Source organism: Neovison vison, chromosome 3, assembly GCF_020171115.1.
Source record: "Neovison vison isolate M4711 chromosome 3, ASM_NN_V1, whole genome shotgun sequence".
NCBI classification, from domain to species: domain Eukaryota; kingdom Metazoa; phylum Chordata; class Mammalia; order Carnivora; family Mustelidae; genus Neogale; species Neogale vison.
Window position 1 is genome coordinate 224,008,420 of NC_058093.1, and position 25,502 is coordinate 224,033,921.

Below are 25,502 nucleotides of genomic sequence, written 5' to 3' on the forward strand. Positions count from 1 at the left end.
AAGGTCTGGCAGTTTCTTTCTTTCTTTCTTTCTTTTTTTTTTTTTTAAGATTTTATTTATTTATTTGACAGACAGAGATCACAAGTAGGCAGAGAGGCAGGCAGAGAGAGAGGAGGAAGCAGGCTCCCTGCTGAGCAGAGAGCCCAAATCAGGGCTCCATCCCAGAACCCGGGATCATGACCTGAGCCGAAGGCAGAGGCTTTAACCCGCTGAGCCACCCAGGTGCCCCAAGGTCTGGCAGTTTCTAATAAAGTTAACTGTGCCCCCATCCTCTGATTCAGCAGTTCCCTTCTTGACTATTTACATAAGGGAAATGTAAACATATAGTCACAAAGAGACTCGAACATAAAGGTTTACAGCCACTTGATTCATAATGGCCCCCAAACTGGAAACAATCCAGATTTCCATCAGCTGGAGGAGAATGGATGCGGAATCCGTACAATAGAATGGGTACAGCGCTAAAAGAGAAATGACTGGGACGCACGACACAGATGACTCTCACAGACGTTATGCTGAGTGAAAGAACTCAGGCACAAAAGAGGGCATGCCCTACAGTTCCATTTATATGAAATTCTAGAAGCAAAACTAATCTGCGATGAAAAATCCAAACAATTGTTGCCTGGTTGGCGAGACTGTCTGACAAAGGACATTTGCGGAGTGATGGAAACATTCTTTGTCTGGATAGGACTGTGAGCTACATGGGTGTGTCTCTTGGTCAAGATATCTTGTTAAGATTTTGTATATTTCCACATATGTAAATGTTATCTTACAAAGGACCACAAAAAATGAGCAAGTGGGAAGGGGATGGAGAGTGGGTGGACATCTAAATGGATACAGAATGGCAGAATGGTAATAATTGTTGAGGCTGGGTGATGGGTGTCAGGGGGATTTATTGTACTATTTTGTTTACTTTGTATGTATTTCAAGTTTTGCATAATAAAAAGTTTAAAAAACCAGAATGGCCACCAGGTGTCTCTCTACACTAGTCAAACGGAGTTAGAACAAGCACCTGCTCTCTAAAGATGAAAACAATGCATGTAGATCAAAGAATATTTTTAGTGATTCTGAATATCCCCATCTTAAAGTGTGTGTGTGTGTGTGTGTGTGTGTGTGTGTGTGTGTAAGAGGCAGTCTAGCATTGCAATTACCCACAAGGACTCTGGAACTTGAGCCTACCCAGGGCTTAAATCCCGCCTCTGTTGTTTCCTAGTGGTACAACCTTGGGAAAGTCTACCTCTCCAAGGCCCCATCTCTGTCTCAGGTCTATAAAATGGAAACATAATTGTACCTACTTCACAGGGTTGTTGGTCTGAACAGACCATGGAAAGCGCTTGGAACAGCGCCAGACACAATGTCAGCTCTGTGAGCCCTTGCTTCTAGCCTCATTAGTATTGCTAATACGATTATTAGAAACAAGAAAATAAAGTGGAAAAAAAAATGTGCTGGCTAGTAGTTGGCGACCCCCTATTGAATGGGGAGTGGGCTGGAGTCTGAAATCATGTCTGGAGCTGTGCCCACAAACATCACCACAGTCTGATCTCCGCAGGCGGTGGGTGCAGAAATTAAAAAGCTTTCTTAATCCCACTCCTAGAGGTAGGTGTGTGCTTGCCAGAGTGAGCCCTGTTGTCGGTCCCTAAGGCTTTATGTGACTTGCAGCCCAAAAAGATCTGACAAAACCTCAAAGATGAAGGGACAGGATAGTGATTTTTAACGTGAATGGACCAAAGCACCCTCTATCCACTTCGGGTTGGACTTTTGGTTCCTTTTATCTAGTTCATTTCCAGATATCTTAAAAGGGTAGTGGGGACCCACTTAGACGAGGGAATGAATAGGCATCTGGGCTATGTAACCACTCCTCGGCTCCATTAGGTGACACCAGATATGAATGTATGGCTGGGTTTCCAGGCCTTCCAATTATTCAAGAAAAGTCAGAAGTTGAGACTTTTACATGAAATCCTATTGCACATACTCAGTCTGGTGGGACACTAGCCAAAATCCAGTCAGCTACCCTTTGTCCTGGATGGTTTAGATATTTCACTTGCCCATAGGTTGGAGGGTCAAGGAGATGCTCCCACCAGGACCGTTATTTTGGAAGCCTCATATACTCAAGGGTGACCTGACCCTATCACCTTCTACATGACCTAGCACTTGACCTAGTGTGTGTACACGTGGGTGGGAGGGGCCACTGCGCATATCAAAATGGCTAAATGCTGTGACAGAGACCAAAACACCTGCCACACATTCCATGCATTTCTCGACATTTCCCCCTGTACTTAGGGGAACTCACATGACTATTTTTGGCCAACATGTTGTGAACAGAAGTGACATCTGGGCCAGCTCCTCCGTTGGGTTATCTGGACTCCTCTGAGGCTGTGGTAACTGAGGATTTAGCTTCTTGAATGGACGAGCTCCAAAGTCAATGTAGCCTAGATTCCTGGGTCGTCACAGGGAAGAAAGATCTTCTAAAGAATCATCAAGACTCAGAAGCATCTGGGTGATGCAGTTGGTTGAGCATCCGCCTCTTGATTTCAGCTCAGGTCACGATCTTGGGGTCATGAGATCAAGCCCCACATTGGGTTCCATGCTGAGTGTGGAGCCTGCTTGGGATTCTCTCTCTCTCTCTCCCTTTCTACCCCCCACCATGCTTGCTCGCTCTCTTTCAAGAAAATAAAATCATCAAAACCCATAGTAGGCTTTATGTAAGCAAGGAATAAATTCCTGTTATGGCAAACTTCTGAGAATTGGCGACTGTTTGTTACTGCAGCGGATGGCTGCTGATCCTGACTCATACACATACAGGAAAGGGTTTTTCCACTAGGAGAACAGCACTTTGACTGTGAGTCATGGCTTTTGCACGTTTAACTCTGCCACCTGTTCTGGCCACTACTCTAAGGTTTGGAATGTGAGAAGGGGGTGGCATTTTTTTAAGGGGGAGGAGTGAAGCCCTAGAGCTATAGCTTTTGACATTTTATGTTTTGGGATGCTTTTTTAAAATAAGGTCATAAGAAACCTCGATATGTAAAATTAAGGAAAGCAAAGCTTTTTCAGTTCAAGGAGAAAGTCTTACCAGGTTACCCATGGGCATGTGCGAGAGTGTGTGGGGAAACCCTCCGGCCCTGGGGCAGAGGAGAGCTAGCAAATCCCTCTGTATCTTCCAAATCATGTGCCCTAGACCTCGCTGAGTACTTCCTTCACATGTATAGTCATACCTGTGTACCAACAGTATTATTCTTTTACCTCATAATTTTAGTTTTTTCCTGTAAGTATAGTTATAGCTTTTATTATAAAACATGTTCACATGTTCACACATGCAAGAAATGTAAAGCAAACCCAATATACCCATTATCCAGCTTCAGTAAATAACAACCTATAGTTCTGCCCCACCTCTCCACCCAACAACAATGAATTGGTTTTAAGAAAGTCACAACCCTCACATAACCTCATAAATATTTCAGTAGGTATCTCTAAAAGATAAAAATTTTGGGGTGCCTGGGTGGCTCAGTGGGTTAAGCCACTGCCTCCAGCTCAGGTCGTGATCTCAGGGTCCTGGGATTGAGTCCCGCATCTGCTTAGCAGGGAGCCTGCTTCCCCCTCTCCCTCTGCCTGCCTCTCTGCCTACTATGATCTCTCTCACTCTGTCAAATAAATAAAATCTTTTTTTTTCCAGATTTTTTTAAAAATTTATTTACTTGACAGGCGGAGATCACAAGTAGGTAGGGAAGCAGGCGGGGGGGGGGGGAAGCAGGCCCCCTGCTGAGCAGAGAGCCTGATGTGGGGCTTGATCCCAAGACTCTGGGATCATGACCTGAGCCGAAGGCAGAGGCTTTAACCCACTGAGCCACCCAGGTGCCCCGATAAAATCTTTTTTTTTTTTAAAGAGATTTATTATTATTATTTTTAAAGATTTTATTTATTTTTTTCAGAGAGAGTACACACAAACAGGCAGAGTGGCAGGAAGAGGTAGCGAAAGAAGCAGACTCCCTGCCAAACAAGGAGCCTGATGCGGGACTCGATCCCCGGACCCTGGGATCATGACCCGAGCCAAAGGCAGCAGCTTAACTAACTGAGCCACCCAGGCATCCCAAATAAATAAAATCTAAAAAAAAAAAAAAAGAATTCTTTCAAAACATATGTGTACAATACCGCTGTCATACATAAAGGACTTCAAATTAATTTTTTTCAGGATTTATTTAGTTTAGAGAGAACACATGTGTGCATACAGGTGGGAAGAGCAGAGGGAGAGAGAGGCTCTCAAGCGGACTTCCCACTGAGCATGGAGCCTAGCATGGGGCTTGATCCCACAACTCTGAAATCACGACTGAGCCAAAATCAAAAGCTGGTTGTCAACTGACTGTCCCTTCAGCCCTATTCCCTTCTATCTTCTGTAAATAATCATTTAGAAATTATCAAAATGCTAAAACTCTTTCTTAAATAGTAGCAACACATGTAGATTTGTTGCAAATAGTTGCAAATTCTACTTTCCATTTTTCCAGGTTGTTTTTCACTAGGAAATCTCCTGGTAACCACATCAAAGTTGTTTATTATGACGCTCCTCTTTCCTTTTTAGATTTGCAAAGTACTCCATTGCATGTATGTACTATTCAAGTAGTCCCACCGAGGAAGAGCTTGACTAACTTTTCTTAGAAACTAACAGAAAACTATGGCCAAACAAAACGAAACAAAACAACAACTCTGTAGGACACACAACTACCTCAAGTATAGCACTGCACCAGAACGTTACAGAGTATTATATTTTGTTTCAAAAGCACATAGAATATTTACAAAAAATGACCACAGCCTGGCCCATAAGGCAAATCTCAAAGGATTTATGTCCTACAAAGCTGAGTGTGACGAAGCATCTGGGTCAACACTCCAACAGAACGCTCTGAGATGACAGAAATGTTCTATACACAGCTTCATTGTCCAATACAGCAGCCACACGTGGCCCCTCAGCATTTGAGATATGATGAGTGAGGGGCAACGAAGTGGCTCAGTTGGTTCAGGAGCTGACTTTGGCTCAGGTTGTGATCCCAGAGACCTGGGATGGAGCCCCATGTCATTGGGCTCTCTGCTTAGCAGGAAGTCTGCTTCTCCCTCTCCCTCTGCTCCTCCCCTGTCCAAGCTCTCTCTTTCTCAAAAAAAGAAATAAAAATCTTTTAAAAAAGAAAAATGATGATGGGGCCCCTGGGTGGCTCAGTGGGTTAAAGCCTCTGCCTTCGGCTCAGGTCATGATCCCAGCGTCCTGGGATCAAACCCCACGTCAGGCTCTCTGCTCAGCAAAGAGCCTGCTTTCCCTTCTCTCTCTGCCTGCCTCTCTGCCTACTTGTGATCTCTGTCAAATAAATGAAAAAAATCTTAAAAAAAAAAAAAAAGAAAAAAAGAGAAATGATGAGTGAGACTGAGGAATTGAAATTTAATTTCAATTAATTTCAATAGCACATGCCTACAACTTACCTTCCCATTTGAAGGATAACAAAGAATGAGAAACAGTTTGAGCCATTGCTGCAGGACACAATCACCTAAACCCAAGCTGGGAATCTCTACAGGACAAACCATCCAGTTTCAACTGGATGTTTCAACAATCCAGTTTTTCAAGAAAAGCACAAGGGAACTTGTGTATTAAGAGAAATGAAAGAAAGGGGATGAGGGCTGGGCAAAATGGGGGAGAGGGAGCAGGAGGTCCAGTCAGATGAATCTGGGAGTCTGGGCAACGGTATCGTGGCAGTGTCTTATGGTGACAGCTGCGAGCTACACTTGGGGTAAACAGAGCACAACTGTCCCATCACCTGTCGCACATCTGGAACTGATGTAACATTACATACCGATGACATGTCAATTAAAAAAAAAAATTAGGGCGCCTGGGTGGCTCAGTGGGTTAAGCCGCTGCCTTCGGCTCAGGTCATGATCTCAGGGTCCTGGGATCGAGTCCCGCATCGGGCTCTCTGCTAAGCAGAGAGCCTGCTTCCCTCTCTCTCTCTCTCTGCCTGCCTCTCCATCTACTTGTAATTTCTCTCTGTCAAATAAATAAATAAAATCTTTAAAAAAAAAAATCAAAGAGATGAAAGAGGAAACCCCAAACCACAATGAGATACCACTTCACGCCCACCGGGATGGCTACAATCAAAACGTCAGGCAAGAACAAGGGTTGGTGAGCAAGTGGGGAAACTGGAACCCTCACCCACTGTTGGCAGGAAGGTCTAGGGCACAGGCACTATGCAAAAACAGCCTGGAAGTTCCTCCAAAGGATATGGGGCAACAGAAACTCTCATGCTCCACAGGTAGGAGTGCAAATTGGCACAACTACTTTGGAAAACCACTTCACATAGCCGGGTAAGTTTGAAGACATATCTCCTGTCATCAAGCAACTTCATTCCCCTTGTTTATGTGTAGTGCGGGATGAGCCCAAGAGGTGCCCAGCAGCATTTGTAACATTCCCATTTAATAGAATACATTATTACAGCTGTTGTCCAGTGGCGTAGTCAGATCTGACAGTCAGATCTGACAGTTAGAGAGTTACAATGTACTAGCCACTGTCTCAAGTGCTTTTCACATATGAATTCCTGTGAAACCTTTCAACAAATTTAGGAGGTAATAGGTACTTGTGCTCTCACTTTACAGGTGGGGAAACTGAGGCAGAGGGCGATCAAATAACTTGCCGCGTAACAAACTAGTAGATGTCCACCAAGGTTCAAACCTCAACAGTCAGACTCCAGAATCCATGCTGTTTTTAACACACTGCAGAAGGACCCCAGAGAAGACATTAAGAACTAGAAAGAAATACATGCCAAACCTTGGGTAGGGAGATTCAACAAAGATGTTTCACTCAACTATTATGCTGTACACAGCTGTGAAAGCGAATGAATCACCATGATGCTCGTCAGGGTGGGTTAATCTCAAAACAAGCCTTGCTCAAAGAAAGCAAGTCGCAGAAGAATACAGAGACAGTTTGATTCTCTTGTAACCCGTGTCCCAAACAAGCAAAATCAAGCAATATACTGTTTGAGGATACAGACCTAGGTGGTAAAACTACCAAGAAAACCAAGGACTGTGCTTCATGTATCACACTGGGTAGAGACATCCAGGTGTTTAGTATTATTTAAGTTATGCATATATTGTATTTACTCTTCTCCATGAATATTTTCTAATGGAACTATAAAACTAGACCAATCTCATTTAGGTATACCCATACGAAGTCCTCAATAAGTGATCAGCAAACCAAACCTAATAAAATAATAAAGGAATAGGAGTAGGAATAACTGACTGAATGACTCAGTGGGTTAAGCATCTGCTTCTTGGATTTGGTTCAGGTCATGATGTCAACGTCATGAGACTGAGCCCATGAATCAGGCTCTGCATTCGATAGATTCTGCTCGGAATTCTCACCCTCTTCCTTCCCATCTGCCCATCTCTCTTGAATAAATAAAACATTTTTAAAAAAGTGACATCCTTGGGACGCCTGGGTGGCTCAGTGGGCTAAAGCCTCTGCCTTCAGCTCAGGTCATGATCCCAGGGTCCTGGGATCGAGCCCCGCATCGGGCTCCCTGCTCCGTGGAGAGCCTGCTTCCTCCTGTCTCTCTGCCTGTCTCTCTGCCTACTTGTCATCTCTGTCTATCAAATAAATAAATAAATAAATAAATCTTTAAAAAAAAAGTGACATCCTTTAAAAAATAATAAAGAAATAGTAAAACGTGACCAAGTCAGATTTATTCTGGAAATTCAGTATTAGATAATTTATTAATGAAATCAGTTGTCATAAGAATTCAATATTGGAAAATATATTAGTGAAAAATAAGTACTAGATTAATAAATAATAGATTATAGAGAAATTAGATCTAAAAATAGACACATAATAGATTTGCTATATCAGTAGGTCAAGAGTGAAAGATTACACCTATCCATTGATTTTAAAAGGCACTGGATAAAATTCAGCTTTCATTCTTGATAATTGCATTATCAAAAGCAATAGATACTTGATACACATTTTTTTAAGCTAGCAGCATACTCAATTGTAAATATAGAAGCATACCTGTTAAAATAAGGAAAAAGACACAGATGTCTTCTATCATCCTTTTTAAGATTGTTCTGGAAGTACTAGCCAGTGAAATTAGACAAAAGAAGAAAAGAAATAGAAATATTGGAGAAAAAGAAATTAAAGTATTTGCAGGTTGTGTGAGTGCTTCTATGGAAAACGCAAGAATATCGACCAAAAATTATACATAATATATAAATCCAAGCCACATACAAAGCTAATCATCAGAAACCAACAGCTTCAGCACAACCAGATACTTACTAGTTAGAAGATGAAATGGACAAAAGAATTCTACTTAAAATATCATATGAGAGAGGAAACCTAGAAATGATCTTACCAACAAACATGTCAGGTTTATATAAAAATAATTTTGACACCTTCCAGAGGATGACAAAAGATTTAAACATATGGAAAACCACACCATGTTATGTAAAAAGATTCAACATCACAAAGATCTCAGTTCCACCAAGTTCATCTATAAAATAAATAAATCCCACTGAAATTATTGCCAGGGGGGCCTGGCTGGCTCAGTTGGAAGAGCATGTAGCTCTTGATCTTGGGGTCCTCAGTTCAAGCCCCATGTTGGGCATAGAGATTACTTAAAACTGACTGCCATGATTCTTGGGGTACTAAAATTAAGTCTAAAGTTCACCTTGGAAAAGTAAGTAAGACTACCCCGAAAATTTCTGAAATACACAAAAAGATTAATGGGAAAATACCAGCCTAAACAGATATTAAAACATAAAGTCACACTAATCTAATAGTGTATGACTGCACATGAATAGATAATCAATTCAGTGTAACTGAATAGAAAAGCTAGAGCCTGTCCCAAACTTAAGGGTGGGTTTATTAAAAGCTTCAGGTAGCATTTCAAATGTGTAGGGAGAAAATCAATTATTCAACAAATGGCATTTTCCAATTGTGAAAACTCAGAGAGCTGCTTGTCTAAGAAGGATGAATTTTACTGTACATAAATTATACCTTTATTAATTTTTTTAAGAGATTTTATTTATTTATTTGACAGAGAGATCACAAGTAGGCAGAAAAGCAGGCAGAGAGGGAGGGGAAAGCAGCCTCCCTGCTGAGCAAAAGAGCCTGATGTGGGGTTTGATCCCAGGACCCTGAGATCATGACCTGAGCTGAAGGAAGAGGCTTTAACCCACTGAGCCACCCAGGCACCCCTAAATTACACCTTATTAACCTAACTTCCAAAATTAGTGTTAGGACACTGGATAGTGTTATTTAAAAAAAAAAAAAAAAAGTTGGATATCTACCTCATACTTTATGCCAAAATAAATTCCAGATGAATCAAAGATTCAAACATTAAAAAAGAAAACTAAAAAAGAAAAATACTTGAAAAAATACAGGTAAAGCAAGAAATGTTCTTCTGAGTATAATTTTAGAAACCTCAGGAAGCCCCATAGAGAGATAGAGAGAAAAAGATTGGTCAGTTCAACTACATAGAAAAATCTCTGCCTAGAAAAAATGTTGTAAGCCCAAAGGACAAAAAGAATTTCAGAAAAAAAATTTGCAACTTGCATTCTAGACAAATGACTAGATTCTTTAATATATAAAGAGCTTCTATAAATCAGTAAGTCTAACACCTCCTAAAAACACACATTTACACATCAAAAATAGACAAAGGATAAACAATTTACATCAAAGAAAATGAAGATTTGTCTTTCAAACACCAGGGGGAAAAAAAAACCCTGAACTTCAAAGGAAAATTCTATTAAAGTGCATTGAGATATCATTTTTCATTTTCGGCAATCCGATAGGTAGAAGTTCGAGATCATGCTCTTGGTGAGAGTCTAGCAAAGAAATATTGGCATCAGGGTAGCTCAGTCAGTTAAACAACTGTCTTCAGCTCAGGTCATGATCCTAGGGTCCTGGGATTGAGTCCCACCTCGGGCTCCATGCTCATAGGGGAGTCTGCTTCTCCCACTCCCTCTGCTGCTCCCCTGGCTTGTACTCTCTCTTGTTCATGCTCTCCCTCAAATAAATAAATTTTTTTAAAAAAAGAAGTGTTGGCATCTATTACACATGAGAGGATCTCCATATCGTAGAGCCTCTATGAAATGTAATTACAAAATACGTTTTAAAATTTTTTCTTTGAGGCAGTAATTTCATTCTAGATGTTTATCCTATAAATAAGCTCTCTAGCCTTATTAGACAAAATCTAAATTTCCACTAATAAGGAACAAGTAAATTAAATTATGATATAGCCAATACAATGGAATACTATAGAGGTACAGAATCTCCTGAAAAGAATGCCACAATTTTTAAGAAATACATATGCCCTTATAAATTCATGATATCTCCCTGAAAGATGTTCAAGAGATTAGCAACAGGGACTCCTTCTGGGGAAAGAGGCTTAAGTTACCTGTATACCTGTCAGTGCCTTTTGGATTTTATATGTTGTATCTGTATCTATTAAAAAACAAAATTATAAATAAGTAAATGTCCCTAATATTCAAGATCTCTGCATTCCATTTTTATAGGACTTTCTACAACTTGCGGTTAATTACATGATTTCTTGATCTTAGGCTGACCCTTTCTAGAAGTCTCTCAAGAGTAAACCTTGTTCATTGTGGTATCCTCAGTTTCTAGTTCAGTTCTTGCCACGTAAAAGGCACTCAGGAAATTTGTTGTGTGAATTAGAATTTTATGCCAACCCTGTACCTTGTGTTGATTCGAAATAGCCTAGAGGATGGCTGGGTGGCTCAGTTGGTTAAAGTCTGCTTTGGGTTCAGGTCATGATCCCAGGGTCCTGGGATGGAGCCCCAATCACATCAATGCTCAGTGGGGAGTCTGCTTCTCCCTCTTCCTCTTCCGTTTCCCTGCTTGTGGTCTCTCACGCTTTCTCTCAAATAAATAAATAAAATCTTTAAAAAAAAAATCTAAGAATTCAAAGAGACCGCATTGCAGTGAAAGCCATTGGTCTGGGAGATATCATAGTTTAAAAAAAAAGGTAAACAACATTGGTTTACCCAAATGTATTCCTCCTGCCAATAAAACATAATATGGATGTGGTACAGCCCTTTCTATTTACTGACCATGTGCTATACACAGTGCACAGTAACTGGGCTTTTTACAAATACCCATCTCTTGAAATACCCACGACAACTCATCCCATAGAAGGTATTTTCCTCCCTTGGTAAAATTCGAAACAGAAATGACAGGTTGCAGAAAGGACTCAGGCTTTGGACCAGTCTAGAGGCTAGCCCCACTGCTGCATGACTTTGACAATGACATTGCCCCCTTTGAAACTCAGCGTGGTAGGGCTGACAAGAATTGCCTCCCCACGTGCAGTCTCTTCCAGGGGAATCTGCTCCCTTCCCACTCCAGCTGAAGAGGTGAACTGAACTGGTCACAGGTGGGCCAGGGCATGGCTCTTCCCTGGGAAGGTGAATGGACCTAAACGAGGAGACAGAATCCAGCCAGGAGCATCTAAGAGGCTCCATTCTTTTCACCACGGAGGTGTTGAAATTGCAAGGTTATGAACACAGTGATGTTGGCCGTGGTAGCCCACACAGATGCAAAGACATGGATTGACAGTCCTAGAAAGGGACAGACACTAATTGTTCCATACCTTTCACCATGAGGACAGGGAAACTTTAATAAATTAATATATCTGTACAATTTTTTAAAAGATACTTATTTGAGAGAGAGAAAGTGTGTGCCCATGTGCCAGTGGAGGGAGGGGCAGAGGGACAGAGAATCTCAAGCAGACGAGCCTGATGTGGGGCTCGATCTCATGACCCTGAGGTCATGACCTGAGCCAAAATCAGGAGTTGAATGCTAAACTGATTGTACAAATACAGAGCACCTGGGTCACTCAATTTTTTAAATGTCTGTCCCCCCAAATAAAGAAGACATCCTCATCTTTTTAAAACCTCAGTCCCTCTCCCCAAAGGTTTACTGGTGTCCTTCTTGAACACTGGCACATGTGTAACATGTTTCTGTTTATGCAGACAGAACCACATACTACACGGAATTTTGCCTCTTGCTTTTTTCCTCACTTAATACATCTAGAAAGCTTTGAATATCCACGGGAATGACCTTATTTTTTCAGTGGCTGCACACTCATTGTTTGCTATCGTCAATTATCCACCAACATTCACGGAGCTCATTTTTTTTATGTGTCAGGTCCTGTTCTAGAGGCTTCACTTGGGATGCATCAATGAACAGGCCAGAAAAATAGCCTTGTCCTTGAAGAACGGACATTCCTACAGATGGACATTAGGTTATTTTTAGTTTTTGCTGTCACGGACCATTTGTCATGGGCATCTTGCCAGTTGCAACTTGGCCTTTTTTTTTTTTTTTTTTTTTTGGCGCAAGAGGACCAGTAGGAAGTTTTTACAGTGGAGGACCTGCTAGATTAAAAGACGATTTGCAGAGCCAGCTTAGCAAACATGCATCAGAAAGATCTCCCCAACTACCCCTTCAACAAAATGGGTATGAAAATGCAGTTTTCCCCCTCACGTCTTGGGTAATGGGGAGGCCCATGGAGGCAGTTCATTCCTCTCCTATCATGGCTGATGGGTCACAAATGCTCCCCATGTGTTGGCCGTAGGCCCACAGCCTCAATCATTCGATGGTCTCATCTCCTTTAGTCCTCATAAAGCTCACTCCTAGGAGATAAATGCTGGCACCTCGATACATAGATTTTTCTAAAGGGAAAACTTATGCTAAACTATCCAGGACCTGGGGAGGGGGGAGGGCGGTAAAAGAGGGAGGCAGGATTTATACCAAGCACTTGATTCTGGACGCCTGCATCCAGCTCCAAGCTCACCATCTCCAGGGAGGCTCCAGATGCCCCAGGGGAGGAAGAGATGGAAGAAAAGTACTTAGAAGAACATCCCCAAACCATCTTTCTAGACAGAATCTTGGTCTACTTTGGTTTTTTGCCTAGATACCATCATCTGTCTGAGAAACATTTTCAGTTTGGCAACAAAATTAGAATAAGGAAACGTGCCCCATGTTGAGCTGTATTATTGCTTCTACCAGTTTAGTTCCTGGAACACTGGCTGAAGATTGCCTTTTGGTCCTCAACATGGTATCGAATTCATACAGAGGAAAACTACAAAAGCACTATGTTATTACTATAAAATGGCAAAGGAAACCATAATACACAATACTGGCAAGGCTGAGATGAAATTGAACCAAATGCATGATACGCAGTGTTGTAAATTTTCACTAGCCCTTAGAAGGCAACATTGTCCTATGTTAAAATAATGCTTACAAAGAGGACAACAGAATACAAGTGTTCTCGCACACTATGATTACAAAATCTGTATGCTTATGGGTGCTTATGGACCTGGATGGGACTGGGACAGGGATGAGACACAGTCTTGAGGGGAAGGTGGCATGTGCAGATAATGGATTCCCATTTCTAATGTCTATCTACTTTCTCCACCTACTGGTCACACACCGAGCCCAAGAAAACTCTTGTTTCTTTTTCCCTACTGTGATGCTAGACAACTGTATTTGCCCTCACAGCACCTGTACCTCCTCCTTTGACTTCCCCCAGGGGTACATCCTCTTCCCAACTGGAAGGTCTCAGGTGGGACAGTCCAACAAGATGCTCCCATCTCTAGCCAGGAGGAGGTGGAAGACACAGCTCAGAGCTCCCGACTGCACTCTCCAGGCAATTAGATCTTGATCCCAAGCACGTAAAGAAGAAAAATGGCCATTGCTGACATCTCGGTTTGGAGGTAACTTCAGTGTCTTCCACTAGGGACTGGGCAAGCATGGGAGAGGCACCCTGCGGAAGAGTGTCGCAGCATCGTGGAAAGGTATTAAATGCTTATGAAGGAAAAAAAAAATGTACCATTTAACTCATGGGCGTCTAACTCACATGCGAAACAAAATTGCATGTGGGCACCCTGGCTGGCTCAGTCAGTTAAGTGCGCTGACTCTTGGTTTTGGCTCAGGTCGTGATCTCAGGGCCCTGGGACGAGTCCCATGTTGGGCTCCACACTCAGCGAGGAGTCTGCCGTGGATTCTCTCTCTCCCTCTGCCCCCTTCTCCAACAAATAACTTAATCTTAAAAAAAAAAAAGCAAAGCTGCATACTGCACATGAATTTAGCCAAATTTGAAGATGCAAACCAAGTGCACTTGGGGCTGGGGAGGCTGTAAACAGTGGAACAAATCAGCAAAGAGGCTTTACAAAGACCACAGTGACTGTGTGATGTGTGCTGGGGACACACCACCTTCACCGCTTGCATCTCAGATCAAGAAAAAAGTACTTCCTTTTTGGAATAAGTGAGAACGGTTTCTGTTGCTTGTAACCAACAAAAACCAAACACAACATAGTGGATAGAGGTTTTTTGGGTTTTTTTGCTTTTTTTTTTTTAATAATAAAATTTAAACTCAGAAGGAAAAAAGAGGAAGTTTTGACTCAAACTAGAGTTCAAACTGTAAAACCATACATTGAATACAGGGTTCAGTAAATGTCAATGGGGCCAGGCCCTCAATGAAATAACCAAGGACCCACAGCTTACCCTGATATTCCTCAATAATTATTTGGTGACTTGCAGTATTGGGGTAGAAGCTCACATTCTCATGGACAGAATTACAAAGCCTTTAGTAGCTGACCAATAGATGCCATTGGAAATCTGCTTTCTCTTTCCAAACTCAAACAGAAAGCCATTCACCCCCCCAACGAAGATGAAACAAAACAAAAAACAAAAAAACACGATTATTAATGAATCCTGTACACCTCCATTTGAATTTCTGTGGGTGCACATGCACTGAGGTGGGATTAACAACAGGGTCTATTTTTATCTTGTCCTAAGTGATCGTATCTAAGCAGTGATGCATTGGGGTTGCTAGTTTTTTTCCATAATACACATTCAGACATATCTGCTCATTTCTGTGCCAGCAATGCCCATCTAGAGGCTTCTACTTTGTGAAACTAGTCTGATTTTTCTCAGAGGCTGTAAGTGTTGTTTGCGAATGTCAGTAAATGATTCAAAAACCAATCAGGAAAATCCCAATAGTGGCTATCTTTAAATGGGTATGAAGGAAAGGCATGAAAGAGGCACATGAAGGGTTTCTGGAGTACTAGAATGTTCCAGGTCAGTGGGTACTTTCTAAAAATGACACAGCACATTTATTTTATGCACTTTTCTGTAGGTGGGTTATATCCCACAATAAGAAGCCTTTTAAAAACATCACAGGTCCTAATTCTGTTGCATCTCCTCCCAAGGAAAAGAATATGGCCCAGCAGTCCCTGTGAAGAATTCCGTGCTTTCATTTTTCACTTGTTCTCTATAAAATTGTAGGTGGGGAAGCCAAACTGCTGAGAGGTCTTGTGTTGTGTGGAAATCCAGTTCAGCTTATAGAGATGGCAGATATACAGGATAAGTCAAAAGAGAACAAATTAGTAGACGGGAATTACGTTCGTGTGTTGGAAAGGCGACTAGATCGGTTCTCTGTGGTCCTTTCCAGAAGTGTTGCTTTTTGTTTCTATTTCTTCTCCAACACAGAACCCTGTGCTAGTCCCATGTCTGGAACTTAAAAGTCAGCAAGGATTTGGGGCAGACTCTTGCAGTCAAGACCTCCTTCTGTTGACATCTGTAATTCACAGAAGCCAAACGCTTATTGGTTTCCTTCTTCCAAGGATATTCCATTACCATTGTGCTCATGGAGAGAAGCTCGATGGTGGATGTTTTCGGCTCCACTCCACATATCCTCCACGAGGGCCAACGAGGCTTTTTCTGGGGGACAAGCACAGTTACCCTCTCCCCTATGAAGAGAGATACCAAAAAGTTGGACTACACCTTTCACAGAAGCTGAGTCTGTCAGCATCAGCAAAGGACAGCTGTTCTGTCTCTAGCTCCCTGCTAGTAAAGTTCCAGAGACAAGACTGGGAAAGGGCAGACCCTTGCCAGGGTGGATGACCAACTAGCAACAACGTAGCCCTGAAACTGAAGTAGACATCAAACCAATTCAAGAAGCCCAGAAACCCCCATCAGTTTTGGTATAAACCGGAGTTAACGCACAAACCCAAGGGTCTCTGTACTTAGACACTGAAGAACCAGTCAAATCCCAGTATCTTTCCCAGTGAAACCCACCGGGAACTTCTTAAGATCACAACAAGATGTCATTTGAAATTCCCTGCCATCTTGTATTTGCCCGCACACATCCAGAAGAAGGTGGGGGGAAAAAATGAAGTTTTTGCCGAAGAAAAAGTGCCCACCACCCATTCCTGGGACCTCTTGCTCGTCTCTAAGAAATAGGCTCCAAGGATCTTGCAAAGGCTGACCATTTGGCCGCCAGAACAGGACAGAGGTCCGAGGGGGAGGAGGGGGAGCCGCTTCACTTTCTCAAATCAAAAGAGGGGGGGGGAAGTAAGTGAGAAAATCTCCCGAGTTCAAACATCCCTTTAAAACCCGCAACTTTAAATACTAACTGTGTTTCATGGCTGCCATCTTGAAAAACATTCGTTTGCCAAAGGCAGCCTTTGATTCCCATTTGGGATGGAAACGCTTGCAGATAATCCATTGAAACAGGTCCGTCACAAAGGCCTTTTTGCAACAATCACGGTGCTTGTGAAGGACAACATTTTTGTGCGCAAAATAAAACATTTTAATGCGCTACAATCCATTACACATATAGTCCTCCATTTCCTTTCAGGAATTATTCATTAGAAAACATTTAACGTCACTGTGGATTTCACACTGGGCAGTCTGGACACAAAGAACAAGAGATGGCCCATTTATAAGGGGCTGGGGCCTTCTTTTCTAATCTGAGAAACGCCAAGGAGGTGGAGCCCACAGGACACAACAGGCCGGCTAAATTGTGCGGTTAACGGTCAAAGGCCCCCCTGCCTACTTTGACACTCATTTAAAGATGACAGGGAACAAAAGAGACTTGTTCTGTGCAACCCTTTCTTGTTACCCCGTCTACATCAGCTCCGCACATGAAACCACCAATACTTTTCTCCACCTGCCATCCCCCTCCCGCCTTCCCCGACTCTCCACTCTGCTCCTTTGCTTGTTCCCCCTTTAACACAAAGAGACAGGTAAAGAATATCGTTAAAAGCGGTCCATTCAGCACGTCAGCTTTCATAATACAATTGCCTGTCAGGTTCCCTAGGAGCTATGAGGCGCTCTAATGTCTGGGTTCAGGCCAGAAATCCGGCCCGCAGTTCGACTGGTTGGTGGGGGAGCTCCCCAACCACCGCCCCCACCCTCCTGTAGTGAAGGGCCATCTCCCAGGCAGACACCGAAAACCATCTTTAATAACCGCAGTTTGAAACCTTTGCTCCATCAGCAAAGGGATCGCATGTCAACTCCCAAGGGGTTGGATGTGTGTTCCTGTAATGTCTCCATTTGCAGATTTCACGAACAGAAGCCTGTTCCTGGGAAAGGCTGGGAAATACTTACCACAGAGCCATTCTCCTCGTTGTTCTCAACAGGGTAAAATAGTGGAACACCGGGGAATACTTTGCTAACACCGAAGGGGAGAAAACCGATCTCGCAAATCTCATGAGAGGGACAGATGTAGCTCCTTGTACAGGAATAGGTACAGACCTCAGGCCCACTCATGTCATTTCTACTCTGCCCGTACTCTGCAGGGTGGACAGCACCTAGGCGTGCTTCCACAGAGCAGGGGGTACGTGCCACCTGTTAACATGCTCCTTGTTGGTTTCCGTAAGAAAGCAGCAGGCTCAAAAAGGCATTGGCTTCCCCGATCATCAAAAATGGCTCATGTCCCTGGATTACTATCCTTTTCCCTATCACAGCAATCCTGAAGTTTGAACATCACGCTTGCTTCGGATGATCATGATGTGCTATGGAAACTGGGTCCAGTCACAGTCTGTCAACAAGGATGTGATGGATGATATCAGTTGGGACTCAGGAAGAAAGCAAAATTCATAATGAAGCCAGTTTGCAGAAGCTTCACCAGCAGTGAATGGAATTCTAAAAACAAGAAACTGGTTTTGATGTTCTGTGTTGAAGGAGAGGAAACCATGTCCTGTGGGCCAAGCCCAGATAGCTGCCTGTTTTGGTCACAAGTTACGGATGGTTTTTACATTTTAAAAATATTTTTAAGGATTATTTTTATTTATGTGTTTGACAGAGAAAGACACAGCGAGAGAGGGACCACAAGCAGGGGCAGTGGGAGAGGGAGATGCAGGCTTCCTGCCAAGCAGGGGAGCCTGATGGGGGCTCAATCCCAGGACCCTGAGATCCTGATCTGAGCTGAAGGCAGATGCTTAATGACTGAGTCACCCAGGTGCCCCAGTTTTTATATTTTTAAATGATCAGGGGATGGGGTGATGGGAAATCAAGAACATAATATTTCGTGACATGAGAAACTTACATGAAATTCCAATTTCAGCGCCATTCATTGAAACACGGCCACCCTCAATGTTTCTGTATATAGGTCCATGGCTCCCAAGAGGGATGAATCCTTGCAACAGAGACTGTGGAGCCCACAAAACCTAAAATACTTACTATCTGGACCTTTACAGAACAAGGTTTCAGATCTCCACACTGTCTCTTGGCTGGCACATGTTTCTTTTCCTTAGGAGCCAGACCTCTGAATCAATGGTAGTTAAAGAACAAAGACAAAACAAAACAGAAATGCATGCACCAAGTGAATCAAAGTGGAATTTCAAATAGAACACGTCCCAGTGTTCAGTGGTTTGTTGATACGTTGCTCAGATGGGGAGGTGTGATACTTCTTAGTTAAGGTTTTCTGGATTCCCAGCAGCTCCACTTTTGTGGTGCCCAACCATCTTGCCAAATGACATCATTTGGAACTTGAGTGGAGACGTTCCCTTCCCGAACAGAAACCAGAAATTCACTGCAAACAGCTGGTAGCAGTTTCAAGCACAGAACTTGACGAGTGTTCGCTCCCCGGACAGGCAGACATATCTAGCTCTCAAAAGAAGCCCTTCTGAAGGTGCTGTCCCCAGATTCTGAATGACCATCCTCGGTGGCAGCTAAAATTTAAATCAAATGCCCATTAAGAGAGCGTGGTCCAATATTTTGATTCGAGGGGTCTTAGCTGTGGAACGGACAAGGATCAAACTTGAGCGATAAAAGCGTTGTAACACCGCAGGGTTTTAGGTCTCTGATTTGTTTGATAGTGACAGTTCAACAGTTGAAGTGAGGGACTGTCTTTTCATCTCAGGACAAGCGGACTGTTGGCGCTTTATTATACAACTGCAGCCTCTTAATCACTACTGAATGAGTATAATTATGAATATCAGCAAACAGAATAATGCTCCTAAATTACCTTAGGGATTAGATGGTCTCCTAATTAAAAATGGAGCAGTTCACGGGTTCTTAATTGCCCCATGGGAGTTGCAGGTGGAGAAAACATCTGCAGTTACAGTACAGACCATATCTTCCAGGCTAACTACTCTAAGAAAATACCAAATGCGAGATCTATATGTCACTCACTAAACTCCCAACTAGAAGTTAAAATACATGTCAGAAAAAAAGATTTTGGAAGATTCATAGCAGAGTTTTCCCTGGTATATACATTTTTCAATGGAAATGTAATGGACATGAAACATTGTATTAATCTCAGATGTGCAACGTAGTTCAATGGTTTTATCCACTATGAAAGGATCATGAAAAGTCTAGTTAATATCCATCACCACAGTTACAAAATGCTTTTTTGTGATGAGAAATTTTAAAGATTTACTCTTAACAACTTTCAAATATACAATACAGTATTATTAACTATAGTCACCATGCTATCTATTACAACCTTAGGATTTATTTATTTTACCACTGGAAGTTTGTTCCTTTTGACCCCTTCACCCATTTCACCCAGCCCCCACCTCTAGCAACCAACAATCTGTTCTCTGTATCTATATGCTTGGTTTTGCCATTGTTTTAAGGGTCTACATATGAGTGACATCATACAATATTTGTCTTTATTTGACTTGTTTCACTTAGTGTAATGCCATCAATGTTGTCACAAGCGGTAAAATCTTCTTACGGTTGAATAACAACACACACACACACACACACACACACACACACACACACACACTTTCTTTATCCATTCATCCATCGATCAACACCTAGATTGCTTCCATGTTTTGGCTGTTGTTAATAATGCTGCAACACAGCAGTTTTAAGCAGAGGCTCTTTATTTGAGAATATTTATTTGATATTTTTTGCCTTTCCTGAAATCCATGGAAGTACCTAGAAATCCTGTTTCCCTGAGTTTATAGACCAAATTGTATAAGAGGCATTTTCTTGTCTTAAGTTTTGAACAAAAGATACTTCATGGTCTGGGAGCCTTAAAAAAATTTAGCAGAAATTGGATATTGACCTTGGATTACACTAAAACCTATTTGGATCAAGGAATGCAAAAGCGTGGCTTGGAATTTTCCCAGGATATCCCCCAGCACCCCTCACCCCCCACCCTGCTCCATCTCAGTCCACGTCCTTTTGGGGACAATGAGGAAATTAACAAATGTCCCACAGCAGACCATTTCTATGTGGTCTTTTAACTAGTCCCCATTCTGACATCTGTTCTTAAATAACACTCTGGTGAAAACAGCTAGGAATTCCAGCAAGTTTAGAAATCACTGCCAGTGGAGACTGTGGTTCTCCAACTTGAATATGGCAGAGGATCACCAGGTGAAGCCTGGGAAAACCCAGTGTGGGCGCAGGAACATGGATGTTTAACAAGTAGCCCAAGCCATCCCAGTGAATAGGTCCAGGAAGCCCAGGACCATACTTAGAGCCCATTCCTTCCAGTGTGCTCTGTACACCAGCACTATCAACAGCATCTGAAAAGGTGATTATTGCTTCCGCAAACTGCAAGTTCAACTGGTCTTCTTTTCCTACTACTGGAATTCATTGGAGATTTTCTAACCCTTCTTCCTCCATGTCCAATGCCAGCCAGGTCATTTCCCTTTTTTGATACTGGACTTGCCCCCTCCCCCTCCTTTTTTCTTCTGGGGAGGCGGACCAAAAAGGACCCATCTCAAATCTATAAAAGCAAAGGGTAGGTAGATACCAAAACCCAAATGATACTGCCAGTCTTTCGGTTTCCACTTTCCAAAGAAACATACCTTTTCTGTCCCAAAATTTTAATAAAAAAATGAAACGTATGTACAAGCTCTTTAACCATGGGCTGGATAAACTTACTGGAGACGTTCACTCCATAAAGGGTAGAATTCTTATGCACATACTCCAGCAAATTGTACTCTGGGTGGCTTTGAGCTGGGATTTCTAGGGCTTCTTATAGCAAAGGGGGAGAAAGACAGCATGTAACAGGTACCCCCTAGGGACAAATATACATGAAATAAAGATACATATGTACAGTTTTTTTTTTTTAAATTTACTTTTCTGGGGAAATACAGGCTTCCAGTTATAGAACGAGTAAGTTGCAGGAATAAAGGGCACAGCATAAGGAACAGAGTCCGTGACATCGGGATAGGAACACATGCGGACAGATGGTAGCTGTCACCTGTGGTGATAACATAATGTGCAATATACACACTTGTCGAACCACTATATCCTATACATGAAACTAATGTAAACTATGTGTCAACTACACTCAAGAAAAAAAAGTCTTTTCTGGATTTTTTTTTGTTGACATAGGTTCATGATGAGCTTAAGTAGGGAAAGGAGAATGAGAAATATACTTATTAAATAAACATCTATTAAATGTCCCCCATGGATATAGCTCTTTAAAATGGTATCTTTTTTCTGTCTGATTATAAAAGAAACACATATTCATTTTAGACATTCTGGAAAAAAGAGAATAAAAATCATCACCATTCAGAAATTACCGCTGTTTTCATTTTGGAATATTCCTTTCTAGTCTTCCTCACCCCAGGCTTGTGTGTATGTAAAAATACTGGGATAATGTTTTATACATGGTTTTTTTCTCTTTTAAAAATGACATGATTGGGGTACCTGGGCAGCTATGTCGGTTAAGCATCTGACTCTTGATTTTGGCGCAGGTCATGATCTCGGGGTTATGAGACGGATAACCATGGGCTCCACGCTCAGGATGGAGCAAGCTTGAGATTCTCTCTGCCCCTCCCTGATGCCCTCATTAAAAGTTAAAACAACAAATATCATCTTTTTTAAAGACTCAATTAAAAGTGGAATTAGGAACAGAGTCAGACGTCAGTAACAAGACACTGACATCTGAAAAGATGAAAATGACCCTTCATTTCCTGTGTCCTACTGAGAGTAACTTCTTGTTCTGTTCGGTTGTAAAATTCTGAAGCAAAGAAAGAGGGCAAAGCTCGTCTGACAGAATCCTGAATATCTAGAAAACTAAATGGAAGGCAAAATGGAGTTTCACCATCCCTGACAGTGATGAAAAGGAGCATAATTAGAACCAGCTTCTCTGACCACCATGGGATCCTCTGTGTGAAATGCTTGGTTTAAGCAGAGACAAAATGAAATCATTGTACCAAATCAGCTGAAACTCTTAGAAATGTTGACTATTGAGTCTGTATTGTTAGTTTAAGAAGCCCATGATCAGATTAAAATATTGAGGGGCTTTTTAAAGATTTTTTAAAAATGTTATTTATTTGACAGAGAGAGACACAGCGAGAGAGGGAACACAAGCAGGGGGAGTGGGAGAGGGAGAAGCAGGCTTCCTGCTGAGTAGGGAGGCTGATGTAGGACTCCACCCCAGGACCTGGATTATGACCTGAGCTGAAGGCAGATGCTTAATGATGGAGCTACCCAGGGACCCCTAAGATTTTACTTTTAAGTAATCTCTACATCCAACATGGGGCTCCAGCTTACAACCCAGAGATCAAGAGTCACATGCTTTACCTACAGACTGAGGAACCCAGGCACTCCAGAGATTTTCTTTCTTTCTCTCTCTCTTTTTTAAAGGATTTTATTTGAGAGAGAGAGAAAGCACAAGCAAAGGGAAGAGGCAGAGGGAGAAGGAGAAGCAGACTCCCTGCTGAGCAGGGAGGGGAGCCTGAGGCAGGACTCTATCCCAGGACCCTGAGATCAAAGGCAGACACTTAACCAACTGAGCCACCCAGGCACCCCTGTATTATAGTAGTAATACAAACACATATACACACACACACACACATATCCCACACTGGCCTTTTTAGATGAAGTTTTGCTTTAAAAATAAGCCATACCAAATAGGAGAAGATATTTGCAAATGACACAACAGAAAAAGGGCCGATATCCAAGATCTATAAAGAACTCCTAAAACTAACACGCACAAAAAATTAATCATGTTCAAAAAAGGGCAGAGGACATGAACAGACACATCTCCAAAGAAGACATACAAATGGCCAACAGACACATGAGGAAATGTTCATCATCATTAGCCATCAGGGAAATTCAAATCAAAACCACATTGAGATACCACCTTACACCAGTTAGAATGGCCAAATTTGACAAGACAGTAAAAAACAAGTGTTGGTGAGAATGTGGAGAAAGGGGAACCCTCTCACACTGTGGTGGGAATGCAAGTTGGTGTAGCCACTTCGGAAAACAGTGTGGAGATTCCTTAAGAAATTAAAAATAGAGCTGCCCTATGACCCTGCAATTGCCCTACTGCATATTTATCCCAAAGATACAGATGTCGTGAAAAGAAGGGTCATCTGGGGGCGCCTAGGTGGCTCAGTGGGTTCAGCCTCTGCCTTCGGCTCAGGTCATGATCTCAGGATCCTGGGATCGAGCCCCACATCAGGCTCTCTGCTCAGCATAGAGCCTGCTTCCCCCCCACCTCCTCTGCCTGCCTCTCTGCCTACTTGTGATCTCTGTCAAATAAATAAATAAATAAAATCTTAAAAAAAAAAAAAGAAGGATCATCTGTACTCCAATGTTCATAGCAGCAATGGCCACAGTTGCCAAACTGTGGACAGAGCCGAGACACCCTTAAAGAAATAATTGGATAAAGAATATTTGGTCCATATATACAATGGAATATTATGCAGTCATCAGAAAGGACAAATGCCCAACTTTTGTATCAACATAGACAGAACTGGAGGAGATTAAGCTGAGTGAAATAAGTCATCAGAGAAAGTCAATTATCATATGATTTCACTCACTTGTAGAACATAAGGAATAACATGGAGGACATTAGGAGAAGGAAAGGAAAAATATGAATTGGGGAAAATCAGAGGAAGAGATGAACCAAGAGAGACTGTGGACTCTGAGAAACAAACTGAGTATTTTGGAGGGTAGGGAGGTGGCAGGTTGGGAGAACCTGGTCTTGGGTATTAGGAGGGTACGTATTGCATGGAGCACTGGGTATGGTGCATAAGCAATGAATCTTGGAACACTGAAAAAAAATTAAATTAAGATGTTAAAAAAAAAATAAGCCATACTAAAATAGGTTGCAAAATTTTAAATGCAGACATCAGAAATAAGAGCCAACAGCTTATTGAGCCGAACTATTCTCTGAATCCAACATATTACTTTACCTGTCTTCTAGTGACACCGCCTCCTACCCAGACAGGAAAATGAGTCTATCCTAGGCATAAGGAGCTTAGTGAATTAGCACCTAAGATAACCAGGATGAAAAGGATTACTCTTTTTTTTTTTTTTAAGATTTATTTATTTGACAGAGAGAGAGATATCACAAGTAGGCAGAGAGGCAGGCAGAGAGAGAGAGAGAGAGGAGAAGGAAGCAGGCTCCCCGCTGAGCAGAGAGCCCGATATGGGACTCGATCCCAGGACCCCGAGATCATGACCTGAGCCGAAGGCAGCGGCTTAACCCACTGAGCCACCCAGGCGCCCCTGAAAAGGATTACTCTTAATTGTGGCTTTTGTTTAGCAAATCCACAGATGTGCTAAAATGGCAACATCGCTACCCAACATCATTTATCCTGCACGACACTGCACGACAGTTATATAAGATGTTAACCATTGAGGGACACTGAAGGAAGTGTACATGGGACCTCTCTGTACTATTTTTGCAATGTTGTGAGTGTAAATATTTTTAAATTAATAATTTTTATTTATTTAAAAAGTTACCCATGCATTTAATTTAAAAACTACCCATGCATTTGTCTCTGGTGTGTTCTAATTGTAAAAACGTATAGTCACCAAAATATATTTGAACTATGGCAAAGTTCTTATTATTTGAAGCACGGTGTGTCAAAACAGACAAAGAAAGGCATTATATTATCATAAAGGGGACCATCCAATAGGAAGATATCACAATTGTAAATATTTATACAGCTAACGTGAGAGCACCCAAATATATAAACTAATAAACATAAAGGAACTGATAACAGGAGACTTCAACATTCCATTTACATCAATGGACAGTTCATTTAAACAGAAAATCAACAAGGAAACAAGGCACGCTGGACCTGATGGACTTCGCAGATATATTCAGAACATTCCATCATAAAACAGCAGAAGAGATCAAAGTGGCAAAGACAAGAAAGGATCAGAGAAAAACTCCAGAAACAATGACAAAACAAGTAATAAAATGGCAAGAAATATATTTTTGAGAGAGAGAGTACGCGAGTGCATGGCA